General features: G+C 51.1%; 1 protein-coding gene across 4 annotated transcripts in view; it reads left to right on the top strand.

The window, feature by feature from the left end:
• CTBP2 (C-terminal binding protein 2) overlaps positions 1 to 25574 on the top strand; it is a 155534-nt gene that overhangs the window by 31368 nt on the left and 98592 nt on the right. For 3 of the 4 annotated variants that reach the window (XM_032312449.1, XM_032312450.1, XM_032312451.1), the window contains exon 2: positions 17373 to 17474. The exons of the other annotated variant lie outside the window; for it this stretch is intronic. The gene's annotated coding sequence lies outside the window, so the exon portion shown is untranslated. The remainder of the gene's footprint in view (positions 1 to 17372; positions 17475 to 25574) is intronic. 4 annotated transcript variants of the gene reach the window in all.

The following is a 25574-nucleotide window of genomic DNA, read 5'->3' as shown; positions in this document are numbered from 1 at the left end:
TGCCCATGTACCTGTTTATGGATACTTGGGCTGTTTCCAGCTTTGGGCTCCTGACTAAAGCTGCTAGGGGTCGTTCTTGTACATGTCTTTTTATGGACCTACATTTTCATTTCTCTTGGGTAAATTCCTGGAAATGGGATTACTGGTCACAGAATAGGTACATTGTTTAGTTTTCTAAAGCAGTTATGAAATTTTATAACGCTACCTATCATGTAGGGAAATGGAGCTGTTTTTTAAGCTGTTTAACAGAAGGCCAGCCTTCTGCTGGAGGCTGGTGCAGTGGGTGGGGGGCATCCGCCTTGCCCTTGGCCCCTCCATTAACAAGATAGATGCAGAGTCTACCCCATTTGCACCGCTTGGGGTGGGCTGTGGGGTTCACTGCTCCGGAGAAAGTAGCCGTGCCGTCTGTGTTTAGAGGGGGCGGGCTTGTCTTGGCTTTCCCTGGATATTCGGAATGATCATTGATGGCCCCCCCTTGTGCTCTCCCCTGCCTTGTGGTCTCCCCTCCCTGCCAGATGGCGTGTTCTTCAATGAAGCGTGAGGGTCAAGGTCTTTAGTTCCTGGTTCTTAACATCTGTGCCTACCTGTTGGCATTTCTGGATTTCCACACTTGATTTCTGGAGCCCACTGATAATTCATGTAGTAACATATGCATTTTTAGTTATTTTCAGTGTGAAGATACTGGTTAAGGTGGTGGTCTGGACCCCTCCATGCAGATCTGCTCCCCTGTGAGCCGAGCACTGTAAACCCCAGCAATCTGTGTGTGTTGGCTTCTCGGGCCTCGGGGAAGCTTCTCCAAGTTTCCCTGGGACCAGTACGTTTGAAGACCTGGTTTATAATAAAGGGGTACTAATGAGTCCTTGAGTGGATTCCATTTACTTATTTATATCCTACCCATTTCGAGGAAGTACTTTGAGGACTCAGGAAAATAGACTCTGCTGTAAGAGGGGATGAAATTGGGGAAGGACCAGAATTGATAAAAAATGCAAATACGACAAACATAAATTTCAGGACAGTTGGCCCATGAACAGCTCTCTGAGTTTAGGGAGAAAACTTGTGCCCGTGAGCTGATCACAGAGAAATGCTCTGGTACAGGGGATGGAGAGTTACCATCAACCAAAGTCAGGTAGCACAGGTCAGGCTGCAGCTTTTGCCTGGGTCCACTGGAAAATCACAAGCATGTAGAGGAACAGTTTAGAGGAAGCCGATCTGTGAGGAGCCCTCGTTCTAAGGTGGTCATTTAATTTGGAATGAAATTTAAAATGCTTCAAGGACAAGGCCAGTTGATACTGACCAGTTGAATTGGATGAGGTTCATGCTCTCTTCCAAAAACTCATTCTGCTGGCCTCTTGATAGATGTTTTAGAGATGATGGTTAGGAGTTTTAACTTCCTGCCCCGGGACTGGCATATAGGGGTAACGTTGGGATTACCCGCTGATCTGTCAGACAGAGAGGTGGACACATGGAGACGCTGGCCTGGTTAGAGTCCGGAACTCCCAAGTGGTAGGGCCGTCATGGGGGTGAGCTGAGTTTGAGGGCAGGTGGGCAGGTGAGGTACATGCGAGCTCCTGGGGGAGACTGGCCAAAGGAAATGGACTTGGGAGCATCCAAATGGGAATTCAGACGGGGGGGCCATCTCTCCTTCCAGCGCTGGCATTCTGTTCTTGTTCCTTGTTCAAACTCCTTGAAGGCAAAGTTAGGTTTCATTTATCTTCAAATCTGGCTCTTAATAGTACCGCTTCTCAGTTGGTACAGGATCCGGGTGCATAGGGTAGAGAGTTAACGTATGGGGGGGAGGGGTATGTCTACCAGCCAGGGAGCTAGATGACAGCTGAGAAAGGGCTGTTAGTTTTGACCATCAGGAGTCCACACCAGCTTTTTTTAATGTATATGTGTATATATATATAGTGTGTGTGTGTGTGTGTGTGTGTGTGTGTGTGTGTGAGAGAGAGAGAGAGAAAGAGGAGAATAAATTTATGGCAGTGGGGGAGGTGATAGGAAGGAAAGCTTGGCAGCAAGGCTCATAAAGGATTAGGGTTAGTGAAGCCCCAGCCAGGACCGGCAGGAACTGGGCTGATCACTTCTGTGGGCAAGGCGTGGGGAGATGGGAATGTGAGTGGTGTTAACTGGGAAGGCTCCTCTGAGGAGGAGGCTAGGGGAGCAGGAACCTTGCAGAAGGATCGGTGTAGCCAAAGGGTACAAAAACATTTTACTGAAAGACTGCCCCACTGAGCATTTCAGCCCATCCGTGTTTTCCATCTTCCCCTTTGGTGTCATGGGTCAGGTTGAAGAGTCTGGCCTCATGAGTCGTGTTTCTTGGCCCTTTTCCTCTCTGCCGTGGGGCTGGAGTTTGCTGCGCAATGAAGGGAGCTTTACCTGGGTCCAAAGAAAAGGAGAAAGCCCTTTTGCAGTAACTCTTCCTCTTCCACACTCTTGATTTCTGTCAAGCACTGGTCACTTGAGGATTGGGGATTGGCTTTAATGTTCGTGATCGCCTATTTTTAAGTGGAACTAAAACTTGAGTTAGGAAAAAAAGAACTTGAGTTAAAAGGTCTTGGTGTATGTGGGTGGCATTCCTCTCCCATACCTGTGAGAAGATGCTTTTCTGAGGGGCAAGGTGCCTTGCCACACACAGCTGGACAGGGCAGGAAGGTGCCACAGGAAGGATTCCTGGGTTTCGGCCGTGGTTGTCAAGTGTGTCCCGGTCCTCCTGGTTCTCTCCTCCCCCGCTGCACTGCAGTCAGTTTGGAAGGCTCCCCGGGCTTCTTGCTCACTGCACCCCACCCCCGGCACCAGCAGCTTTCCTTTCCCAGGATGGAGGCACCTGTTGAGGTGTTGGGCTGATTGGTTTTCTGTTTGGTTTTCTTTTTGGCTTTCTGTTTGGCTGTTTCTTCTGATTGGTTTTCTGTTTGGCTTTCAAATCCTCTACCTTGATGCCTTCTTTTTTTTTTTAATTTAAGATTTTATTTATTGTTTGGACAGAGACAGAGAGAGAGAGGGAACACAAGCATGGGAAGTAGGAGAGGGAGACTAGGCTTCCTGCAGAGCAGGGAGCCCAGTGTGGGCTCGATCCCAGTACCTTGGGATCATAACCTGAGCTGAAGGCAGATGCCTGACAGCTGAGCCCCCCAGGGGCCTCTCCCTGGGTGCTTCCTATCCTCTTGCAGCATCGGCTGTGGGGGCTTGACTTGCCCATGCCTCCTTGTATTTGGCTGACCTACCAAGAGCTTCTGTGAGCTCTCTGCTCCTTCTGCTGTCATCCCTGCTGACTGCAAGATTATCTGGGTGTCAGGGTTCAACAGGGGGCATTTGCATCCCCTTTGGACACTTGGTATGCAGCATGCTTGTTACCCACGCTTAAGTGTCTTGAAGTCATTATTCCTTTTCTTTCTGAGCTTCTTGCTGTTTGCCAGGTACTGGGGAGACGGGGGTGAACCAGGCTTCATTTTACTTACGTTCCAGTGGAGAGGCTGCTCACACTTGGCTTTTTACAAAAATGACACTTGCTACCTTACTAAAATAACGGAGACACGAGCCACGCTTGTCCCTTCAGAGTTCCACAGTTGATCTTAACGAGGTTTACAGTCTTTAACTTGAGGAGAGGAGGGCTCGAGTAGAATGCTTGTCTGTATCACTAACGTTGCAGAAGAAAGCTATATCTGTGCTCTATGTTTAAATATAGCACGGTGTTTGCTACTGAGTTGGAGAATAAGCAATTGGATATGTAGGTCATTGACTTGGGAGAATGAGTTCGGGGTTTTCTTTGCATCTGATTTAACACTGTTTTACAGTTGGGCTGTTGATGCCATGCCAAAATTGGGTAACACAGAGTTCAGCGACATCTGGGAGGAAAACTGTAGGAATCACAGGAATATACCTTTGCCCCCCCTTAAGGCTTTAGGGGCGTGACTTGGTGCTGGGCCCTGTGGTTTGCAGCCAGCCACGGGGCACTAACCGGAGTAGTATGGGGAGGGGAGTGGGCAGGGTGGGGGAGACAGGCCAGGGCCCAAGCAAGTCCATCAGGAACGGGGCACGGAGGCTAAACTTAATCAGGGTAAATGCCAGCAGTGTGTTTTAATACGTGCTTGATTCGGAACGCACTGCTTGGAATTGCATATTTAAAAGGAAACTGCCATCCCCTTTCGAAGGTATGTGACATTTAAGAGATCTGTAGCCGAAGGTGGGTTTGACAGCTTCGAATTATATTTGAAAGAGTTTTTCTTTTAAGAACGAAAATGATTGCTTCTATTTTAAATGTCATCACAAAGACATAAACATGTTTAATCAAATTATATATTTAATTTGCGTAGAATGTAATTTTTATTTCCGTGGAGGAGTTACTGGTTATTTCCTTTGCAGCTTTGAAGCTGGGCAGTGTTGGGCGATTTGAAAACATTCAGCTTTTTGAGTTAGTGGCTATTTAAAGGTTTCTAGAAGCAGAAAAAAATAGCATTATTATTGAAATCCTTCTCCGCTGTACTCTGTATCTAATGGTACATTTTGGGGAGAGGGAGATGTTTTTGTTACTTTCTCCGGGAGACATTAAGGATAAACTCCCATTGAAAGAATTGAAAAAAACTATAGCCCCGAAGACAATAAAGGCAGAAACAGTAAAGACGCTCCCATAATTTGCTTCCTTGGGTTCTTTGAATCAGCAGGGAGTTACCCGCAAGCGGGAGGAGTGAGTATGCCAGCTCTCCTTAAAAGGGAGGCAACAGGGGATCTCGGAGGACGGACAGAATGCCACAAAAGACCTTTAGATTGATACAGTGTGATCAGATTTCGTCCTAGAAGACTGCTGGTAAAGCAGGAATGTCGCTGTGGGTCCACTCAGACAGGTGGCTCGGCTGACCCCGGTGATCTGCTGGGTCACTTCAGTTCCAGAACTTTCTTTGAGTGAGCTGGGTGTTGGAAAGTGGCCAGCCCAGTGTATAGCCAAGTGTATCAGCCGGGGACAGTCTTGGCCTGTTCCAGCCTGCGGGCTGTAGTTTCGATTCAGCCAGGCTGGGTCAGTGAGGCCTGGATTTAGTTCACCACCAGAATGCCCACTCGCCAGCACAGACCAGCTCCCAGGGCTGATTTTTCTCTCCTGTCCTTTCCCGGGCTGCTGGGCCAGGTTGGGCACCCTCTGTCACATGTGACCTAGGGAGTGCCAGGCCTTCACAGCAGCTGGGATAGAGAAACCAGTGACTTTTGCCTGTTCCCAGGAAAGAATTCACATAACAAGGCATCTTTGCGGACTGTGGTGGAGAAGGTCAGGGTTCAGGGGCTGGAACCTCTGGCTCTTGAGAGGCAGGCTGGCTCGTGGGCCCTAGACAGTGTGTAAGTCCTGTTCCCAGTGTTGGCTCCTCGTGTCTCCTTTCTGTAAACAGGGCAGTCCACAAAAGAAAGGACTTACCCTATCTATGGTCAACATAAGCCCCACTAAACAAAACAAAACCAAAAAACCAGGACAAAGCTGGTTATTTTTGTAATTAAACTTATTTTGAAGTAATCCTCGGATCCCATTTAGTTGTAATAATACCCTATCTAGTCTTCCCCAGTGTAACATCTCGCAAAATAATAGTAGCATTTAACACAACCAGGAAATTGATACCGATGGATCCCAGATAGCCTGTAGATTTCCCCAGTGCTCACGTGTTCTTTCGGGGGTGGGTTTACTTCTGTGTCGTCGTCCACAAAGTGTCGGGTCCAGCGTTTCCCTTCTGTGGTCAAGGTACAGAACAGTGCCGGGGCACCTGGGTGGCTCAGTTGTTAAGCGTCTGCCTTCGGCTCAGGTCATGATCTCAGGGTCCTGGGATCAAGCCCCACGTCGGGCTCCCTGCTGAGTGGGGCATCTGCTTTTCCCTCTCCCTCTCCTGCCGTTTGTGCTCAATCTCCATCTCTCACTCTGCCAAATAAGTGAATTTCTTAAAAAAGAAAAAGAAATTTCAGAACAGTTCCATGGCCCCAAGGACCTCCCGTGTTTTGTCCACTTACAGCCACACTCTGTCCCGGTGGCCAAGACCTGGCTTGCTCAGAGCATGTTCGAGGATTGGAGTGTCCTGCTTTCTTCTCAGTTTCTCACCCTGAGAACCACAAACCTGTTTTTTCATCTAATTTTGTCACATGAGGATGTTACATACACGGAGTCAGATAATGCATGGCTTTTGGGGATTGAATTTTTTCGTGGCACGATTCCCTTGGAGGGTCATTCAACTTCCCATGTGTCACTGGTGTGTTCTCTTATTGATGAGGAATATTCCATCCCAAAGATTTCTGACCCAGTCTTAGACCAGAAATGGGTAAGAAGAAACCCACTGTGGGGTCCCGAGTGCTGAAGCCCCCGCCCATCTCCCCTCCACGCAGCTGCTTGATGTCCAGAGGAACTGGGCATCACCAGCCTCCCCTTTGTGTGCCCCCCCCCCCCCGTGACCGCCTCACAGTGACACGTGAGTCACTTCTGCCACATTGCCTTGGCTGGATCGGGTAACCCCAGAAGGAGCTGCCATCCCCCTGGGAGTTTTGTTCATCTGTGTTGAGTGCCTTTGCGTCGTGCTCGTTGGCTGCGGGATGTGAAGACACCCAACTTGGGGTCTCGGATCATGGAATATTGAGGTTTTATTTCCTTAGCAGTCACATGGTGATAATAGTGACATGTGCGGTTCAGACTTGATGCACAAAGGAGGGAAGGCAGCATCCATGGGCTTTCGGGAGTCCACGCCCCCCCCGCGGGTGGCTTTGGTGTGCCTTCATGACTACTGTAAACACACATGTCCTGGGAACCTAATTCCAGAGGGACACTGAGCGGCCGTCCCTCCGGGAAGCCCAGGTGTACAGCGTTGTGCACACACAGGTGTGTGTGTGTGTGTGTGTACACGGTCATCCTGTGACAGAGGACAGCCCTGAGCAGTTACTGGCCTTTGACCATCCGTGTTAAAAGGTTGTCTGTACTTTGAGAATTAATGAAACACAGCTGAGTAACGAGGTGTGTGTGAAGGGAGTTGGGGATTCCCAGGGTTATTTACCTGATATGTATGAATCAATAGGTGATATTTACATGCTCCTTAGGGACTTCTCTGTTCCTTTTCCTAGATGAGGCTATTGGGCCGGCCTTGCTGCTGGTTGTAGGTTGATCATGCACCTGGAAGGCACCTGCGCTGAAAAAAACCCCACCTAGCTCTTAGGATGGGGTCCTGCAGTTGGGGGAGGGACCCCTGGGCTGGGCTGGCGTTTGGTTTTTCTCTCCTGACCCTGGATTCCTCTGGATTAAGAGGGTCTGGCATCTGTATCAGGGATCATGAGGCTGCGTAGTCTGAGCCGGGGTTGCAGGTGAAGAGGCTGTCTGGTCTGTTTCGGGGCTTTTGTGTTCTGATGGTGTGTCGGGGCAGGGAGTAGAAAGGACCAAGGCAAGCTCCGTTTTGCCTTGGTCTCTGATGGGCCAGGGGATCTGGGTTTCGGTTTTTTTCTTCAAGAAGATCTTCTCTGACTCTGATTTATTCTTTTTTTTTTTATGATTTTATTTATTAGAGAGAGAGAATGAGAGAGAGCATGAGAGGGGAGAGGTCAGAGGGAGAAGCAGACTCCCCCTGCCAAGCAGGGAGCCCGATGTGGGGCTCGATCTCAGGACTCCAGGATCATGACCTGAGCCGAAGGCAGTCGCTTAACCAACTGAGCCACCCAAACACCCCTAATTTATTCTTAAAAATAAAGCTTGTTGCTTCTAAAGGAAGTATACTCTGGATGCCCAAGTCAGTCCTCAGTTCGCCCTCCGGGGCCTCACTCGGGTCTGTATTGCGGAGTTTCCCCACGTGCGGTTCTCTGCCAAGCGCCCAACCTCGTACGTGGATTTTAAAGAGTAAAGTCTTCCCTCTGTTGCAGGTACCACAGCTGCTCCATTTAATGGCAGCGATGTTCTTCATTTTACACTTAAATCCTCTCTGAACCTTGAGGTTTGGGTATGAATAAATTTGCTTTGAAATAAAAACGGAACCCAATTTCCTGTGGGCTTTTTTTTTTTTTTTTTTTTCCTTCTTTACTTCCTTCTAGGAGTTTGGATTCTTGAATTTACACAGTCTTGTAGGTAAAGAAAGTATCTGTTAAATGATAGGGCTTCCTGGTGTGCCTTGCAGCCAGCTCTGAGGGCTTCACCTGCCATGTCCCAGGAATCCCACAAACGAGGAACCGATGGTCACCCCCTGGGCTCAGTGGAGGAAGGTGTCCAGGACCACACAAAGCCTCCTTCCAAGGCTCTTGACTGTGGGTTGGAGTCCCAGTTCTCCAACATAAAAATCGGATTGTGTCCGTGCTGGCATGGCTGTGATTGGCTTCTATAGTATATAGAGAGTTGGGGTGAGGGCCCGAGGTGGGGGAGAGCAGGGGTTACCCGTCTGCCTAAATTTTACCCAGCTTTGCTGCCCTGCTCTGATTTCCACGTGGAGCCAGTTGGTGGATCGTGTGGATGTTGAAAGCCGATCACTCTTCCTGTAAGTCATTCTTGAGGGATTGAGGACTCTGCTCTCTGTCGTGTAGTACCTTCTGGTGCTCGTTCTCTGCAGTCTGATCCATGGCCAAGAACTTGGCCAAGACTGCTGAGAAGTCTGCTCTGTTCTCTGCCGCTGGTGCGGTGTCGTTCTCCAGCAGCCCAGGGATGCATGGGGTGGCCAGCTCCCCATCGGGGCCCAGGGAATCACTGTTGGTGTCCCCCCCGCCCCCCCCAATTCTTCCAGGTGGCTGGGCCACTGCAGTTCAAACTAGGCATCAGCATCCACCAGAGGGACACCCTGTTACAGATCGAACTTGCTCAGGGATGTGGCGGATACCTTACTTGCTTCAAACCCCACCGAGGGAGTGGGCTGCAGTGACCTGGGGACCCCCTTTTGTCCTCCCGGCTTCAGCTTCCTTCCTCCTGACTGACGCGCCCACAGCGTCTTCACTGTGCATTTTCCAGATTGTGGGACGTCTGCTCTTTGTAGGGCATGGAGAAATATAGGCGAGTATGAAGAAAATGAAATGATTTTCATGATCTAAAAGACATTTAAAAAACCATCTTTAATCTTAGCATAGAGAAAGAACCTTTGGATGTAATTTTTGTCTCTTATATAGAAGTATACACGCAGAAAATGAAAACCATTTAAGGAATATTTTAAAATTACAATTGGATTATTCTGCATATTTCATATTTTTCCGCTTAACCTATAAGTATTTTTCCTATGTTAAGTATTTATTTTTTTCTAAAAGTATATAAGCTGTTGGTACAGGTCTCGTACTGTCAGATGCACAGGTACAGCAAATACAGGTATATGTCTGTTGTTTACCAGGAGTGAGAGTTACCTAACTATGGAGGAGGCATCTTAGATGGTTTCTTATTTTATGTAAATGCTGGTCTCTCCTCTGACCCTACCTGGGGGTAGAGTGGGTTGAAGGATGAAATCTCACTTTCCAGAAAAGGAGCCCTGCCATTCCCACCGCTGTGTGTAGTGGTTTATCTCGCTGACCCTTCAGAGTTCCACCTTGTCATCAGTTGATTTTATTTTAAAGACCATCAGCCTGCAGGTTTGATGTTGCGATGGGACCAAGCATCAGGAGACCCCCTCCTGCTTCCCACCGGACCCTTGTCACTTGGGGTTAGATGGGGTGCCTGTGGGAAAGGAGCTTAGATTCCTCTGTGGGGCCCGCCACTCTACCAGCGAGAACACCCGGGCCAGGGCCTGCCTTCCAGATGGCCGGGAAGGTTCCACCAGTTGGGATCTGCCCTCAGGGAGCCCGTCTCTGCTTGCCTTCCTGGCAGGTTCCAGGCCCTCTTACACAGAAGGCTGTGTGCCTCGGCCTGTAGGTTTCCTCTTCAGTTACCGTTCGGAACCATGAAAAGCCAGCTACAGGTGTCTGATTGGCCGTGTGGGATTATCCAAGGTCCTCCTGTGCTGGAAAGTGGGTCCTGGTACGTTCCACAGAGGCCTCCGAGGCGGGGCTTCCCTGAGAGCCAGGCTGATTTGGAGGGGGTCTCGGCCCCCTGCGAGAGGGATTCCTTCCACTCCTCTGGTCTTTTCAGAGTTAACAAGGCAGCTTCATGGTGTCTTCTGACTTCTCAAACGGGCTTCTGTGAGCCGAGGGTCAGACGGCTCAGGCCAGCTGCCTTCCCTCCCTTGGCCAGCTGGGCAGTTTGGGGTGTGGGAACGCAGCTTGACTACACAAAATGACGTCATTGCGTGTGTGGGTTGATGCTTATGGATCTTTATTTTCCCCCCCAAAACCGTGGCCTCTGCCAGGCCTGAGCAGCCGCACCCATTGATCGATTGGCTTTCCGTGGTCATTTTTGCAGTTGTCTCCAGGCTTCCTGCAACCTGGCTGCCCGTGTCCTTGTTTATTTCCCCGGTGGACCCGCCGTTCGGGACTGGGCGTTCCCACCACACCTGCCCAGCGCTACAAGGCTTCGCTCCCCTGGTCACCTGGCCTGTTTCAGATACACGGGCTTCTAGGGCACAGAAGGAAAAATCTGGAAACAGAGCAGAGAAAGGGACAAATTAATTGACTACATCTGAGACAACACTGAGAAAATATCCTATTTTGTTTTCGTTAAAAAAAATGGCAGTGTTCCAAGTCTCCCCTTACAGTTTTCCACTGGCTGCCCTTCTTGTGAAGACAAGGGCCCTAAAATCTTGGCTGTTGGGCCTTTACTTTCTTAAAACTTAAAACCAGCTGAACGTATTTAATATTACAAAATTTCCATAAACATTCGCCACAAAGACTGTGTATGTAAAGTTCCTGCCTGGAGGGCATTTTTCTTATTGAAGTTGAAACTCTGGGACATCGAGGGGATTATAACAAAGTGTTGATTTGACCCTAAGTGTCTCGATGCCAGTGTGGGCCGGAGAGGGACCTGGAAAGAATTAGCTTGCAGGATTGTCGGGGTGTTTTTTTCCTTCCCCTGAATAAAGGCTAATTGTTTCGAAGCTGATTAATATGGTTTATTTATTATTAGGCAGTCGTAAGTAGAACTGAGTCCTGGGGAGGCGTAACCTGGCTGGACTGGGGTGGCGGCATCTCCGATCGCATCGGGTCCCCTCTGTCCTGTCCGACGTGCACGGAACATTCTGCTTTCCGGGGGACATTGTCCTTCGCTTGCTCTTTACCCCATGTAATGGCCAAACCGGAATTCTGTACTGATCTGGGCGGGATGAGCTGGACTTTCCCAGGGAGAGTAGACAATTAAAGTCTGGGCGGCAGAGGGGTGGCGGGGGGGCGCCGTTCTGGGCCCCTGGGGCTTGCACACTGCAGTGTTGGCCTGGCATCCCGATCACAGGGTAGGTCCCCCCTGGGGCCCCCCGTGCTCCGAGGCAGAAGGCTGCAGCACTGGCACCCCACCCCTGCTGGCCCTCCAGCTCCCCACCTTGCTCCCCAGGCGCGTAGATCGCCTGGCTCTTCCCAGTCTGCGGGGAGACCCTGCTGCCCTCTCCATAGTCTTGTGGGCCGCTTTGCCCCACACATCCGCAGAGGGACCCCGAAGAGTGAGGGTCCTAGCTGGAGGTGGTAGGTTTCACCCTCCCAGTGGAGAGACCAGCCGAGGTGGCCAGAGTGTGAAGCGGGGGTTGGTACAGAGGACCAGGTGTGGACACAGAGAACCAACCGCCCTGCCCTTGTCGTTCTGGAACAGGGGCCCAGGGTGCTCGTGGCATGTGACCTCTGTGGGCGTGTGTCCGTCCGCCTGGCTGGGAGGACTTGTGATATAGGCAGGTCCATTTTATGAGGCAGGAGTTTGGTTTTTCCATGAACTTTCAGGCTCCATGCCTGCCTGAGGCCTTTCCCTATCTGTTGCGTTTGAACTTGAGATGTTAAGAGGACACACTCTGGATATCATGGAAAGCCCTGGCACCCCCTTTCCATGCCCTCACATCCCTCTTGTGGTCCTGTGACTAAGGGTCACTGCCCTCTCATACTCACGCTCCCCAGCAGTGACGGAGGCCTGGGTGTCCAGCGGGAGGGGAGAACAGACTGAGACGGTCTGCCTGGGGTTGGACCCACCGACCTTCAGGTCCCGATGGGCTCCCTGGGGACCTCACCCAAGGCCCTTGAGAGGTGGGGCGAGCTTTCTCTGAAGCTTTGGCTTGAGTTTCGTTTTTGTGGGCCAGTCTTGTGGGCTGGGGTGCCCCACCCTGGGGCTCAGACGAGCAGCAGGATGGGGGGGTGCCTGAGAGCCGTGGAGAGGTGGGCAGGCCCCGGGGTGCCGACCTGTCCTGTTAGCATGGCTCCGTCGTCAGTGTCCTTAGGACGGGCACCCTCCAGAGAGCTCTGGTTGGCGGCTTCTGTGTCAGAGGAGCACTGCCAAGAGGGAAGGCCGGGGTTCCAGATGCTTTCCCTGGTCTCCTGTTCCTTTTCTGAGCACAGCCTGGGCACAGGGTGCACTGAGGTGAGGGCCAGGCAGGATGGGGGCGTGTGGGGCTCAGGGACCCAGTTAGGAGTATCGCATGCCTGTGTCAAATGGGAACCGTTTATCTCGGGATGTGGACAGAGGTGAGTTTGGTTTGGAAGATGCTGATGACCATGACCTTGTCCCGGAGCCGAGTGCCGAATCGAATGATGTCTCACGTTGGCCGAGTGGTTGACGGACACTGGCCCTGGGCTAGGCTTCCTTATCTCTTTGGAAGGCCCCTGTCCCTTGAAGCCGGTGGGGTCTTCTCTGTCTCCGGCTAGGGCAGAGGCTTAGGAAGCGGGCTGGTCATTCTCACCCATGGAGCCTGGGATTCTCCAGTGTGGTGTCCTGCCCGTGCTCCGTGCTCTTCCCTGTGGCCCTGCCCAGTGGCCCTTCAGTTGCCTAAGGGGTGATCTTGCCGGACTGCTTTCAGGTTTTCTGTTTAAGTGGTAATTGTTGACACCTGGGCTGCCGCTCTGTCCACATCTGCCCTCGAGGGTCTTTTCCCTTCTAAGAATGGCCCAAGCTGAGCTGTGCCGTACCAGGGGACCATGACAGTGGGACTGCTTTCAGGTTTTCTGTTTAAGTGGTAATTGTTGACACCTGGGCTGCCGGCTCTGTCCACATCTGCCCTCGAGGGTCTTTTCCCTTCTAAGAATGGCCCAAGCTGAGCTGTGCCGTACCAGGGGACCATGACAGTGAGGGGGACGACGTGGGGAGGAGCTCCACTTCGATCCAGCAGGTAAAGCAGCCCCCACTGCTCATGGCGGGGCAGTAGGTGGGAGTCTTAAAGCCTGGATGGACCCACGTGTGAGTCAGCACAGAAGCCAGGTGGGGTTCAGACAGGCTCCAAGCGGTGGAGTGAGCCGGCGGGTCAGGTGAGAAGTAGCAGGAGAACTCAACGGAGCAAGTGCGAGTCGCTGGGCGTTGTGTCCGTGAGGGATGCCGCCGCAGCGGGGAGGGTGGGAAAGCCCAGGCAGAGCCTCCCGGGGGCCCTCCCCACCCTGCCGTCTGGGTGCTGGACAGCCTTCGGCGCCACGCGGGGCACGAGAGCCGTGGGGAAGGACGGTTGAAGTTCAGGCACGACAGGTCCTGCTGGAGTGAGCCAGGACAGACGCGTCAGTCCGCCCGCCAGCCCCCACCGCTTGACTTTGCTCCGGTACATTGCAGATTTCCTTGGTGTCCCACTTACTCCATTTCAGGAAGGTGGTCTTACTCACTGTATACCTAACAGTGACTTTCATCTGCCTGGCTTCACGTGAGAAGGAACTAGAAATCTGGGAGGAGAAGATCCTTCTAGGCAAGGTGTCCTAAATGTTCTGTTTCCTGTCTGTTTCCTGTGTGTAGAAAGCCCCACGGGGGACACGGCGTGGCTGGCATTCCTCCAGGGTTTGGGTGCTGTGGCTTCTCCCCAGCATGGGCTCAGTGCTTGAGTGCATGCCCCTGGCTACCCCAAAATATGGGCGGAACACTCTTGCCAAATGCTGTTTAATAGCTTTACCCAGGTGTACAGGCCAAAAAAGGAAGCCTTTCTCTCTGGCCAGACACGGGAGCCGCCTGGCCTTCGCCTGCTGTGGCCGGGACACTGGGTGGGACAGGCCTGCTCGGGCTCCTGAGTGAGCTTGTGAAGGAGCCGCGCTTCCGTGTCCCGGTGCTCCTGGGCGTTCTCCAGCCTGGCGGGGCTTCACGGCCCTCCTGTCCGTGGTGCAGCCCTCAGGAATCTGCCGAAACAAGGGCTTGCGGAGTTGTGGCCTTTTCTGCAGCCCTAGTTTTTAAAGTACTTCTCACCACCTCCAAGTAACGGTGGGCGCTGGCTTTCAAGATTCTGGAAGGTTTCCAAGCCTTTTTGGTGTTCTTAATCTCCTCCGTAAGCCGTCCCTCTTGGCTTGGCAGTTTGCAGGCTCTCCTGTCCCCTCCTCTGTGAAGCCTTCTAAAGGGAACAGCTGTCCTTTTCCTATTGAATTAGTTTCCGTTTGAAGCGTCATGTCAAAGTAATACTGGGTACCCACCAAGGTTAAGTGGGAATGTGTTAGTGTGTTTCTCCTTAAGCTTCCTTTAAATATAAGAAGTAACTTTGCACACCCTGTCAGTTTCACTTCCCCAATAACTTTTCCTTCCCTCCCTCCTTTCCAAAAGGGACCCCTTCCTATTACAGAACCGACCCTTGAACAGCATGAGGGGTAGGGAGCAAGTCAGAATCCTCGTAGAACTTCAGACTCCCCTACACCTTAACTTCCAGTAACCGGTGATTGACTAGAACCCTTCACCACCATGTACACAGTGGATGGATGCGTTTTGCCTGTTACTTTGTATTAGAAGCTGTATTCTCAAAATGAAGCAAGCTAGAAAAAAGGAAATTGTTAAGAAAATCACCAGACGGACGCCTGCCTGGCTCAGTTGGTTAAGCAGCTGCCTTCGGCTCAGGTCATGATCCCAGCGTCCTGGGATCATCCTGGGATCGTCCCGGCATCGGGCTCCTTGCTCCGCAGGGAGCCTGCTTCTCCCTCTGCCTCTGTCTGCCATTCTGTCTGCCTGTGCTTGCTCTTTCGCCCTCTCTCTCTGATAAATAAATAAAATCTTAAAAAAAAAAAAAGAAAAGAAAATCACCAGAGAAAAAACGTTTACAGGACTGTACTCCATTGAAAAAAATCTGCATGTAAGTGGACCCCCACACTTCACACTCCTGTGCCCTGAGGGTCAGAGGTGTATATAATTTCCTTTTGTTTTTGGAAATACATGGGTATATGTAAACATCTGAGTCCGTTGTGCAAAGCACTGGAAACAAAGAAAAGAAGCCCGTGACCTACTAGGATGCACAGTACTAGACCAAGGAGATGGATTCCATTATGCAGTTGCTTAAATATTTGATTTTCAACTGTGTTCCACACCTGGAGAAAGCTAGACATGAATGCGATCAAGACATTTAACACTGAAGAGACTTGGAGATGTCAGGGTATGTAACAGCCTCGCAGCTAGAGCAGGAAGGTGTTAGGAGGATCACTAGGAGATGGGTTTTGAGGGGTGAACAGGAGTTTGCTTGGCAAGCTCTTGCCTCCTGAAAATTTCAGGATGGTTCCTAGGTAGAGTAATGCTTAGTTACTGAACATGAAACATAATTGCGTTGTTAGATGCTTGGCACTGCTGAGAGACCCAGTGCCGGCTCTTCCCTTCCAGCTCTTAATGAATGACAGCTGACGTGTCTCCGTCCCCTCCCTGAATTGGAGACTTGGGGACACAAGGTGGTGTGGGAGTGGCATTTCTTTTTGTCCTTGAATGTGATAACCCTGACTGTAGGGGTTGTCCTTCTTCTAAGGCGTTCTTCAGAGCCTTAACCTGCCCTTGACTCGGTTCTTTCTGGCTATGCTGTGGGAGCTGTGACGCCCCTGGGCGCGCCGCTTGATCACACTGAACAGAAAACAAAAGTATGGTCTTTTTCTGAGTGGGAAGTACACAGCCCTGGGAGGTCCAGTGCTTCCTTTCTTTGCCTTGCTGTGTAATTGGGCAGGTTCTATCACAGGATTGGATCCCAAGAGATGACCCTGTTGTTTTAAAGGAGGAGAAAGTGGGGTACCTGGGTGTTTCAGTTGGTTGAGTGTCTGGCCTTTGCTCTCTCGCCTCAGGTCTTGCTCTCAGGGTCGTGAATTCAGGCCCCTCCATGCTGGGTGTGAAGCCTACTTAAAAAAAAAAAAAAATAGGGGCACCTGGGTGGCTCAGTGGGTTAAAGCCTCTGCCTTCAGCTCAGGTCAGGATCCCAGGGTCCTGGGATCGAGCCCCACATTGGGCTCTCTGCTCAGCAGGGAGCCTGCTTCCCCCTCTCTCTCTGCCTGCCTCTCTGCCTACTTGTGATCTCTTTCAAATAAATAAATAAAATCTTAAAAAAAAATATAGGACGGAGGGAAGAGCATATTAGGAAACTCTAGCTTCCTAAGATTCAAATGGTTTGAAAAGTAGAGTGTAGTCAGGAAACTGGTTTCCGTAAATCATGCCCTTTTCAAAATATTAATCAACCACATGAATCCTGATTGATTGTAAGACAGGCCTGGGAGTGGTCTGGGTTGGCTGCACCGGTTCATTTCTGGGACGCATACCTCTCCTTTCTCACGGGCCTTGAGAACTACTGCCTTGTAGTGTGGACAGTCTGGTTGCGTGGTAGGGGCACTGTTGCAATCCTGTCTGTTCTTCATGGGAACGTCCTTGAAAAGGCCTTCGGACATGCTTGCACGGGTGCTTGCCTGTTCTGTCTGCCCCAGCAGCCCCTTCCCCACCTGCCCCTCCAACGACTCTGTGCCTAAAGGAAGTGGTTCAGATAAGTGATGACACCACAATAGATTTCCTCTTCGTCCCTTGTATAGTAGAATAAATGTGAGTGCTGTTTAATGCATCACCACCTTTCATATTGCATTTGCCAAGAAAGTGCAATTTTATTGAACATTAGGATTGAATTCTTAACTGAGTAATCAATTTCAGTAGTAAGTTAAAATGCCTTCTATTAATGGACAACTGCAACCGTTAATCAGAGTTACAGCAGATTAACAGTTGTCAGCATTTATGCTAATAGCACTTATAAACCAGGGGCTCGTGAATTGCACTTCATACTTCCATATTTCTCCAACAGTTGGTAATACTTTCTGCTTGGAGGTATTGATTATGTTGTCCCTGTGCTGGCTACTTGGAGACGTAAAGAGATGTAAATGACATTTTCACGGTGATGACACAATATCACCTTCTGGTCTTGCACACTTGGCTCTGTGTCAGAATAGATGGAAAGGGTTCATTTGTTCTGGTGCTCTACTGTTTAATTTGATCTGGTGTGTGACTAAAGCAAGACAAATAGTATTTTTAATGAAACCATTTAATAACCTCTGGTAGCTTAGAATCGAACGCATTGGAAAAATGCAATTAAGGAATGGCTAGATGTAAACAACAGAGGGGAAAAAAAAAATCACTGCTCCGGAACCACTGACCCAATTCATTGTACTTTCAGACTTTCATCGCCTTAAATGGTTTTGAACCAATGAAGCTGGATTCCCTTCAAAAGACGGACAGTCCATCGTGTGAACTATAGTTTGTGGACAGATTTATACTGGTGAGTTACTGTAAAATATCTCCAGGTAAAAGCTCAGGTTTTTTTAAAACCCCTCTGGAATGCGTTTTCAATTAGTTGATGGCTATGGATTGCCAGCAGGCTCGGGGTGTTTCATTGGGATGTCTAATAGCAGGATCCTATGGATTGTCTTTCAATTAATTGCATCTGGTATTTTCATTTATCAAAAGCAAAATACATGTAATTAACTCTGAAGCAATATAGTTCAGTGTAAAGTGATTGTTTCTGCTGTCGCTGCTGCTACAGAGATAAGTCAACGGAAATTATACTACTAGGAAACTCAAGGCAGAATGGAAGTCGTGTTTAGGACTTCTTGACGTATTAATTACAAAGAATAAAAATGAATTGGGGAGATAGTCTCATGCCACCCCAAGTGAAAAGGTAGACGGACGCCTTTAGAACGAAAGCCGCTTGCTGATGAGCTTGGATTTTAAGAGCTGCCAGCCTCTAGGATGTCTTGAGCAGCAAACGATTTTTTTCTGGTGGCGTTGATTGGGGATGTGGGTGTGCTCCGAGGAGAGCATTCAATTTTGCCTGCACTCCCTCGGAGTGTGACTGAGAAAATCCTCGATCGATGTAGTTCAATCCTTTACCCAGAGCAAGGTTTGGAGGTCCAGAGTCTAGTCGCAACACGCCGCTTGCCATTTTTCACAAAACCCGCATCTTAACTCAAAGTCTCAAAATGGCAACTTCTCGGGAGTGATTGATGTTGACCCTGCTGGGAAAAAAATGTTTTCTCCTTGAGCTAACAGCATCGTTTAAAAGCAAGACAAAGAGCGTGAGAGCAAATTTTCTCAGTGTCCTTTCTGTCAAACCCCTGGGCATGTTGCCCGAAGTGTTGGATAGCGTGTAGCCTCTGGTTTGGAAATTGGGCAGGTGCACCCCTGTGGGCTTGGGCCCAGCTTTCTCGGACCTGGTGGGCTGCATTAGAGACCTGCGTGCTGTGTTCCTCTGTGAGCTCCAGTGGGCGGGAGGCTGAGCACAGCCACAGCCCGACCCTAACCAGCAGACAGACTTGGGGCGCAGGGAGGGGTCTCACTGTGCATTCCCTCCGCCCCTCCCCATGGGGTAAGGGCAGTTGCAGATCCTGATGGAAAACTACCTGGGACCTCAGTCTCTTCTAGGGATTTGGAAGTCTTACGTGGGAATTCAGTAGTTGGGCTCTGATGGTCCCCGAAATCCCCTGCCTTTTTAAAGATTAAATTTGGTGTCCTAGTCCTGAAGCTTCTCCTGGGAGTGACCCGAGAGGGCTTGACCTACCAAAGGCCACAGTGGAGTGTGTGGTTCAGAAAGACGCCATGTTCTTGAAACAATTCTAGGAACCTTAGCACTGGGGAGGGCGGGAGACTAGAAATACTGAACATCCTTTGCGGGGAGATGGGTGTATTTATTAGTAAGTCACGATGGCTACGCTCAGCCATAGACCTTCAGTTTTGCCCTTCAAGACCAATATTAATTCTTTTCTTTCACGCATCCTTCTCAAAGAAACTTTCCTTGAAGACTCCATGTGCTGGAGGTTCCTCAGGCAGAGAGATGTTTTTACAGAATCTTCGTGGACCTGCTGGTTTCAGTATTGGGTGCCGGGGCCGAAGATGGTTTCAGTGGCTCATGGCCATGGTGATGGCAAACCAGCAGACTCCCTCCCACAGGCATCCAGTTCTGTGTCCAGACACTGGTGGTGGCTTGTGTCAAGTACTTCACTGAAAGGTGCTTGAGGCTCTCTACTGGCCAGGGGAACATCTCCACTGGATATCCAGAACTGGAGAGTAATGCTTGGTACATTTTATAGAAACCACAGGATTGGAAAACTCTTCTCCGAAGTTAGGAATGTGAGAATTCATAGTAAAAGATGAAATAGATGAAATGGGCTTTAAAAAAAAAAAAAAAATATATATATATATATATGTATAAATGGTTGAGGAACCACGTTTTCACTGGACTCAACCTGATAATTGAACCATGCAGGCTCCATTTTTCGATTGTTTCGATCTCAGAGAAGAATGTTCACTTTCCAGAAATGCATCTGTATCAGAATGCGGTTACAACATGGCTCCTGAGAACAAATTTTTCCCCAGAACTGAAGCGCTCAGACACTTGGCCTGATACACTCGTTTCCGCTTCTGTGTTTGGGGCATCATTTGGGGAAACAGCACCTTGGAGGAGCTCAAGGTGTTCGGGACCACCCCGGAGTCGTCCACAGTCAGAGCATTTCCATTGTGCCGGGAGGGTGCTCTGTCTAGGACCAAACCCTGTTGGCCTGTAGCCCCCCGTGCCCCGCATCCTGCCAGGGAGTTCCCTTTGCCCCAACCACCCTCACAAGTATGGGGGGCTGGGGTTCCCGCATGTCCCTGGACACGTGTGTTGGCTCTCAGAGCTCTTGTCTGTGGCTCGTCACTGCGCCCGATAGGTTGTACCCCTGTTTTTGGCAGCTGCTGAGTCTGGTTGATACACAACAGCCTAAGAGGGACAGCTGGCATTGGCGCCTGAGGAGGGACCCATGTGTTGATTTCAACTCGGTCACTCACCTGCTGAGGTCTCCAGTCTAGACAAATCTTGTTTAATGTGGGCGGAGGAGAAGGAAATAGATGTTTTGCACAAAACTCATGAAAAGCCACAGCTTCAGGATGGCAAACCTTCGAGGCTCTAGAACTGTTTCTACGGCCTTTCTGACCTCGGTATTTTTGAGGACATCCTCATTGAAAAGCGTCTTGTGCCTGTTACTCTAGACTTTATTATTTTGGTTTATAGCCTTTTTAAAAATAAATTTCACATGAAATAGTTGAGTTTTCTTCCTGCAAAGAGGCTCATTTTGTCATCATGAATGAATCATGACATGGAAGTTTACATTTTGGCGTTTTCCACTCTTGGTTCTGTATGTTGCTCCTTGTTAAAATGGAAACCCCAAATGCCCTCTGGTTTGCTGATTTCTCCTGGAACCAGAATCTGTTCTGCATCAGTTCAGACGGGCTGTTGTTGTTCTAGGACTGCTGTAGGACTGCTGTTACTGACCGTGATCGCAACAGAAGCGGTAGGAGGAAGCGCTTTTTGTTAACCGTCTGCAGATATGTGGAAGTGCAAATCAAAGCTCTCGGCCTTTATTCTGGAAAATGATGACAGGGTTGCACTGGCTGTGGTTTGGCCAGGATATGGCCGCGAATCCGGCTGCTCGCACCCTGAGAAGCTTGGGCACCAAGTTACTCTTACAGGTCGTAATAAGGATGTGCAAGCCCAGTCCACTTCACAAGCCCCCCCCGTTGCACAAGGAAAGGTGGAAGCGAGGGGTCCCCAGGACCCCCGTGATGGCTGTGCCTGCTGGGTGGGCGGGGAGAGCCTCACCCGGCCTTCCGTGGGTGCCAGGCTGAGCTGACCATCGCAGTGCTGCTTGCGTGGGCCAGCAGGGTTCCATGGAGCCCTCTGCCTGGCCATTGGGGCCTCTGCCCTGTTTCTTCCAAGACTGATTTCTTTCCCGATAAACAGAAGGGCAGTGTTGCCCTACTCTAGAAGCCGATGGCTATACCGTGGGGTGAGTGTGTTGGTCCTGGCGCTGTGGCCTCCAGGGTCCTCCTGAGCTCTTGGCCTGCACGAGGGATGTGGGATCGCGCTCCAGCTTTTTGGCCAGAGGCAAGACTGCCGACATTGGAAACCATAAACCCGAGACAGACTCGCAGGGCCTTCTCTCTGTGGCAGGGGGAATCTCTGGATGAGGAACAGTCAGGAGGCTGAGATGAGGGTGGGCGACGCTGGTGGGGCTTCAGCCAGCTCTGCAGAGACGGGAGGAGGCCCCAGCTGGGCTCTGGGTGCTTCGGTCTTGTTTGGATTTTATTTCCTGAGCCACAGATCCAAGCTCCCATGGGAGCCGTTCTCTGGGAGGTGTTGATTCAGCCCGTGTTCCTTCCTCCCGAGAATCTCCAAATCCTGCCGTGGCTTTGGCGGAGATCATCCAGCCAAGGCGCCCCCTTGTTCTTGTTCTCAAGAGTTCCTCTTTGTCCGTGCTGTACGGGCCCAGCCTCCAGACTCGTCCTGGCGGGTTTGTTTCATGCTGTTGATGTTTGTCCGTGTCCCACTCCTCGAGACCATGGTCCTTGTCACAGCCGCTTAACCAGCCAGGGAGGCGCGGAATGGAACAGAGGGTTTTAAATTTTCACTCTGTCCTTCATGTGTCCGCAGTAAGCAAGCCTGTTGGTACTTCTGGAATGCCAGGCCAGGGCGGGTCTCTGCCGGATTGCGCTCCTGCTGGTGGGCCCGGCTGGGGAATGGTGGTGCAGGTGGAGCTCCTGCGGGCAGGAGCCGCGGCCTTGTGCAGTGTCCACCCACGGGTCATGCTGGGGAACATGGTCGTGTGGACCGTCTCCCTCTCCCGGAAGAGGGAGGAACTTGACGGTCAGATCTCTTTGCTGGCACGTGGGACCTGTGAGAGAACATTGCTGGAGACCCTGATGGTGTAGCCCAGGCTCAGGCTTCCCCTTGTCCTCTGCCCAAACACCGCAGTACCATTACAGGCTGTGCCAGCATCATCACAGGACCCCTTTGCAGTTGGTGAGGACTCCTGGGGTCACTGCTCTCTGGTATGTTCCTGATGTCAAGTGTGCCACGAATCTGTCCCTCTCCCTTGCACCTGGTCCATGTGAAGTGGGGGCTGACCATGGATGGCTGCTTGCCCCCAGGGGTGTGGCCATGATGCACAGAGCCAGCTCCCAGAAGGCCAGCTGTCACGGATGCCCAAACAAGCCCCCGATAGAGGTTCTCCTACCCCTGGCCCCTCCCAGTGGCCTGGGGAACAGCAGCCCAGGTTCTGGGACATCGGCGGTGATTGTCCGTGGACAGATCCTTGTCCTTTTCCCCTGAGGCTTGAGGTGTGGGTGTTAGGAGAATAGGGAGGAGCAGGAGGTGATGGCCTGAGGGTTAGGCCTCTGCTGGAGGAAGGAAATGGTACTTTGTTTACAGTTAACTATGTAATGAGGATTATGTATGTTGGTAATAAGGATTATGTATGTTGGTATGTGCTGGGCAAGGAAGTGAACTATCTCCAGGGAAAACGTTGGGAGCTCTGATCAGGCATTCTCAGAGTGATTAGCAGGAAAGGAAAAGGTAGTTTTATCCTGTGAATATTTTGGGGTAGGGCTTGTGTGTTGCCACTGTTAACTATGACTTCTAAAATGCCTAGACCAGGAACTTTCTTGGAGCCTGGTGGATTGTAAGCAATTCCTGTTGTTCCCCCATCAAGCTTTGTTAACGGAGGGACACACGCTGCCTCCCTAGGTTCAAGTGTCATCTGGCCTCCCTCCCTCTGCTGCAGATGCTAAAGAAATACTCCATGTACTGCCCGTGTGACACGGAGCGCCTGGTATCTCCGGTCCTTCATCCAGTTTCTGGATCCGCGTTTAAGCATTTTCTGAATCCCACCTTCGGGAAATGTCTGAGAATCCAGCTGTCCCCAGGTGGACGTGGGATCCCCGTGCCTGTTTGCCTGGAGCTCCCAGCTAGCTCCAGCAGAGCACATTTGCTTGGCTGACCGATTGATCATCGATCGATTCCTTTATTTTTGGCAAACTCGGTCACTCCCACCTGGCCCCAAGCTGTTAAAAATGAAGTCTTGGTTAACCGAGTGCATTTGCGATTCATTCTTTCCACATAGCAATTAAGATAATTCCCTTAGACTTGTACCAGTTAAGGATAAATAGGAGGTTTTTAAAGAAAATGCAATGTAATTCACTGGTTTTTGGGTGGGGGTCTGTGAGTAATCCTTGAGGATATGTGCCACGAGTGGACCCCTGTGCAGGGCGGTGGAAGGAGCGCCTTCTTGGACTCGATCCTCAGAAGCAGCCCGACCAGTGACATTTATACATATTTCATTATGTGGGTTCTTTAGGCACAGGGAGCCAACAAATCAATTTCTCAGCAGTGTACTGTTTAAAAGAGAACCAGCACCAGCCTATGGGATAAGTTGGAGATGGCTGGTAAAATTAATTATATATGGCAAAAAGATAGAACATTATGGGGAACAGTTAACGTGCGGGGGGTGAAAACTTGAACTGTGCGTGAGGGGCAGTTCGGAGCGTCTGATCCCGGTGTTTGTTCCTGTTTCTTCATAAATGTGCACTAGCGATGGTGGCTCCCACAAAGGACCCCAGGCCCCAGCCCTGGTCTTTCTCCAGGAGGACAGGATCGGGTGTCCCCGCACCATCCCCTGATTGGATGCGTTTGAGGTGGGCTTTGATTTATGGGACGGTGTCGTGCTGCCTTTTCATAGGGGCGATTTGCAGAAAACAAGTCTTGGTGGTAAAGCGATCTGGTTCCTGTGCCTTGTAACCCAGCACCTTTTCTGTGGTCGCCTTCCCTCTTCCGGTTCAGCTATACATTGTTTAACTCAAAGGAAACCTTTGTTGGCCTGGACTGGGTGTAACCTGCAACTCCTTGAAAAATTCAGCTGGAACACGGCAGGAGGGGCTATCGGTTTCCATCGGGCGTGGGTGAGGCTGTTCAGATGGCTGGTGCTTTTGCTCCCTCTTCCCGGGGCAGCTTGGGACGAGGGCATGGCGGGTCAGGTTCTCGGGCGTGCCCCTCAGGTCCCTGGCAGGCCCGGCAGCGTCTGCCTTCCCATTTCAGGAATGCAGCACTGGGAGGTCTAGACTCCATCAAGCTGCCCTTGGCCTCTTGGTCTCCTCTGCATCTCCCTATATGATCGTCTGTGGGGACCGGCTCTGCTGGGTCCTCGCACGGATGAGTGCAGGAGGCATCCGTGCAGGAGGCGGCCCGTGGAGTGCTGTGAGCCCTTTTAGTCCTTCCGGGCAGCTTCTCCCTGGGATTTTACTCCCTGGTGATGCCACGCCTTGAGACTATCAGGTGAAATTGGATGATAAAGGTTAAGGAGCTTTGCTCTAAGTCCATGGAAACTTCAGAGTGATAACCACCGGCAAGCTTCCTGAGGTAGAAACCATGCCCGCTGCTCCCATCACCTCCTTCATTTTTCTGTACCTGGTCCCCCTGTTCTGGGTTCCACAGGACTGTTCCTTGAATGAGTGGATCCCAGGCTGTGGTGGGGCTGGGGAAGGGTGGGGTGGCCGGGTCCAGGCAGGGGGGCCCGTCCCAGCACCGGTCTGCAAGGCAGTAGTTTCAGAGTGTCTTCTGCAGACTGAAGGCAAACCAGCATGGTACAGTCCCTGTCGGGGGGGAGATATATGTGTTCCTGAGCTTTCAGAGGCGGGAAGGCAAAGGCACTCCTGGCTTCCCCTCGATGCAGGGAGGGTGGCGAGTTTGAATTCTGGGTGGCTCACCGTCGCCTCATGGGCAAGGGTGCTTGCGGATCTGGCTACTGTGACCACATCTGAACAGGGACTGTGAGGATGGCGAGAAGGCCCAACGGGCTCCCAGAGCCTCATGGCCCCAGGTCCCTTGGGACTGGAGGACAGGTGGCCTGTGTATCAAATTCCTTCATGGACCCGGCGTGCTGGCCGCCTGCTTTGCCTGCCTTTGGCGATCTGGAAGCCGGCATTTCCTGCATGTGGAACTGACAAGCCCCAACCCCACATTTGTTGAAAACCTTAAGTTTGAGAGCCCTGGCTTTTCATAATTCAGTCGAAACTCCCTGCTACTTCCTAATTACAGCAGAAGATGACCTCTAAACCGCGAGGTAGGGTTGCAACTTCCTCCAGGAAGGAGGACTCGTATTGATTTGTACTCTGATCTCCCACGGGCTTAAGTGGCAGCACCGCAGAGGCCTGTTTTAAGGCCGGAAAGCCTTCTGCCTGTGTGTTTAAACAGCGGATTGATGCAGCGTTCGGCTTGGCTGGGAAGCGGCCCAGCTCTTCAGCGTGGAATCCATCCCAGCAGCCGCTCCCTCCGGCAGCCCCACGGCTTTGGCACGTTTTCCGCGTGTTTGCACGGGGAAAGGTAAAGAAAGGCTCCAGTTGCAGAGGCAAAAAGACTTGGCCCAGGCCCTGGGGATAGGTGGGGGGGGGGGGAAGGGTCCTGAGGGCGGGGCCAGGAAATGCCTGTGGTGCAACCTGGGTTACCCCTGATGATGTTGACCTTGGGCAGATTGGAGCCTCCTGTGCTTAGTGCGTCAGGCTCGCCCTCTGTCAG

This window comes from Mustela erminea, chromosome 14 (assembly GCF_009829155.1).
Source record: "Mustela erminea isolate mMusErm1 chromosome 14, mMusErm1.Pri, whole genome shotgun sequence".
Lineage (NCBI taxonomy): Eukaryota > Metazoa > Chordata > Mammalia > Carnivora > Mustelidae > Mustela > Mustela erminea.
Note: the sequence above shows the minus strand (reverse complement) of the source record. Positions and strands in the feature narration are given on the sequence as shown.